Here is a 3,141-nt window from a genome sequence, read left to right as displayed (position 1 = left end):
AAAACCACAAATCTACTCTCTCTTCTGTACTGCATAAGGGTTCCATAGAGGCCATCTGAGTAGCATGCAATGACACTAACTCAAAGGCAGGAAAGAGGCAACAGATATTATCTAGTGGGACACTTTAGACCAAAAGGGGAATAATTTGGATAGAAACTCCTCAATATGGCTGCCCTTTGAAACATCTGGGGATCTTTTTAAATACCAGCAGTAATATAGCTAGGAGCCACCTATAACCAGGGGGAAAAGTGGGGATGGAACTAATTTGCAATTTGTTGAATTTTCCAATTGATATGATAGAAATATCACATGGTAGTAAATATTAAGCTACCAGGATGCCAACTGAACACAGATTTGGGAGAATGAGAGCCAGGACTAGCAGGTTGCAGCAGATCACTGAAGAGTCAGGACCTCACCCTGAGACTCTGCTTTCTATGGAAGGGTGAGGCCTGAGTGAGTGGACAGGCAAATCTTCCCACAGGTGATGATAACAGGCAGCCAGTTTGAGAATGGCCACCCTCCTCCAATTTATTCCTTCCAGGTTTCTGCTTGCACCTGTCATCACACCTGTAGCAACTGCAGGTCAGGGCCTTTCCCTTCAAACACTGCCACCTTAGGAAAATGTACTTGGTGCAAGTCTCTTCTTTTTCTCCTGCTGCCTTACACTAAGTTGCTCAGAGAGGGACTGGTATGGATGGTCTCCAAAAGAAGATCATTTATCCAAAAACAAATCTTAAGATAGCATTTGAGACTTATGCTAGGCCATGAGGAAATGGTTTATATCAACCTTCTTCACTTCAAGAAGCTTCTAGTCTGGAGGGAGAGGAAGAGGGATCATCAGTGTCAGGAGAGTGGGGGAGAGAAATACAAAGGAACTTTGTTGAAGATGCTGTTTAGCTGCTAACCCCTTGTTGCATCTGTTATAACAAACAGAAAGCTAAATGCCATATGAAGGGCAGTACTGGGCATCATGGTGGCAGCTGTGATGGTGGTCTGAACTACCAGGGCTATCTTCACCATGTCTAAAGTGGCTTCAGGCACAACTTTTGTCAAGGGCCCACAGCAGATAGTGGATGACATGGAGCTGCTCTCGGAGAATCAGGAGAGGACATGCATAGGGGGATGGGGTGTGGATGAGGGCAAGGTGTTGAGCACAGCACTACCAGAGCTCTTGTACACTTTAATACCACTCCTGGGGCCAGACCATTTGCCCCTTTTATTCCAAAGAAAACACTAGTGCACAGAGGATGAGAGGAACTTCCTGTTGGCACCTCCTTGTCAGGTTTGTGCACACAACTCAGCATTCAGTTGGGTGCCAGGAGTAAGGCTGTGGTCAAGAGCTATAGGGGCAGAGGGTGATGGCTTGCTAGTCAAGGTCTGTAGCCAGCCTCATTTTGCACAGGTAATACATGGGTCATGGGTCAGGCAGAGCTCTCAGTGAAGTGACTCAGGAGCATCAAAGACTTCTCCTTATCTGAACCTTCCAAGTGCACATGTACAAATATGTTGTTCTCCTTGGAGCTGTCTGAGCTCTCTTCCTCTGTGAGCACACCCATGGGACTGGAGGAAGAGCTGTAGTACTAAGAAGATCTGCCCTCCTGGGACTTCCTGTTTACAAGCTGCTCCACCTCCATCCACCTGCACCAACCACAGATCTGCAGCATGGCCACCACACCCACCCTGCACAGGCCCAACATGTCTGGTGGGGTACACTTGGGCCAGTCCACTGCTGGTGACCAAGGTTCAGGCCCAAGGAGTCTGAATTCCCTTTTTCCAGCTCCAGTTGAGTCTTAAGATTTTTTTTTGCCCTCATAATGAGGAATTCATACTTAGTAAGGCTCAAAATATTCACCAAGGTGAGCTGCTTAAAGACAGGGTAATACATGTGTGAGTGCAGATTCCTGAGCTAATCCAAAATTCTGTTTTGCTCCTGGGGCTGAGGAACCTGAAGATCAGAGGACATAAAAGAATTGCAGGTGGGGTGTCCTCCTGGGTCTGGTAGACCAGTACTGAGCGAGCGCCTCTGGTGTGGGAGCAGTAAGACAAGGTAAAGGGTGTACTGGATGAGGGCTGCAAGTGGTGCTGGGCTCAGCTCTGGGAGGATGGGATGCTGGCCACTCCACACAAAGCCCTCCAAGACACAGCCTATCATGGCACTTACTTTCAGAAGGGAAGGGTTGTGTCACTCACATCCTTTGTGGGTAAGGGAATGGATACCCATCAGAAGGATGGGATGGCTGTGAAATAAAAGTTCTCAAAGTAAAGTAATATATCAGAAATAAAGACAAAAGTCAAGAATGATTTTAAATTAGAGGCATGACTGATTGAGTCTACCAGAAGGATCTGGTTCTAACACAGAATCAGCCCCTACATGTTTTATTTATAGCAATACAGATCAAAAGGATCAGTAAGTACAAGGTTTCACTGTGGGAGGAGTCTTATTGGTGCTTGCTTTAGTCAGGGGTTGTGGAGAGCAGTGACAGAGAATGGGAGAACAGTGTCTGAGATTAGGATGACTCTGATGTCTTCATGGCTGTGGCATGCTCAGTGCTGGGGAAGTTTCCATACAAAGTGGAGGATGCCCAATTGCTGTGGTAATGCCCTGTATCAGGTGGCTCTGTGCCGCAGTCTTATCAGCTTCAACCTTGATCTCAGGCATACAGTTCCTGGGAATAGGGAACTCTCTTGCTAGGCAAACATATGTTTCACCACCTTTCCTGAACCTACCTTCCTAATAGTAACTTTACAAAATGTACTGTCTTGAGAGCTACACAAAGCTCCTAACATTGCATATTGCAGCTGTAGAGCTCAGCTGTGGAGTAAGCTACATAATGTTGCTAAATCCATAACTTTCATGAACACAAAGAATATACTTGAATAGTTTATATGTTTATTTTTGTGGGATATCAGGGATTGAACTTGGGGGCATTCAACCACTGAGCCACATCTCCAGCCCTCTTTTGTATTTTATTTAGAGACAGGGTCTCACTGAGTTGCTTAGTGCCTTGACCTTTTTTTTTTTTTTTTAGCTGAGGCTGTCTTTGAACTCCTGATGCTCCTGTATCAGCCTCCTGAGCCACTGGGATTACAGGTATCTGCCACCATTGCATATTCTTTAATCTGATAATGAAATAAAAGTTT

The 3,141-nt window shown here is 45.7% G+C and overlaps 1 pseudogene; it reads right to left on the bottom strand.

Annotated features, from left to right (window-relative positions):
• Nucleotides 1-900: 900 nt before the first annotated feature.
• Nucleotides 901-2,182, bottom strand: LOC124106402 (zinc finger CCHC domain-containing protein 14-like; annotated as a pseudogene).
• Between the last annotated feature and the right edge of the window lie 959 nt (nt 2,183-3,141).

Source organism: Marmota monax, unplaced genomic scaffold (assembly GCF_021218885.2).
Source record: "Marmota monax isolate L192 unplaced genomic scaffold, Marmota_monax_Labrador192_F-V1.1 WCK01_AAM20220418_F8-fsc01086, whole genome shotgun sequence".
Lineage (NCBI taxonomy): Eukaryota > Metazoa > Chordata > Mammalia > Rodentia > Sciuridae > Marmota > Marmota monax.
Note: the sequence above shows the minus strand (reverse complement) of the source record. Positions and strands in the feature narration are given on the sequence as shown.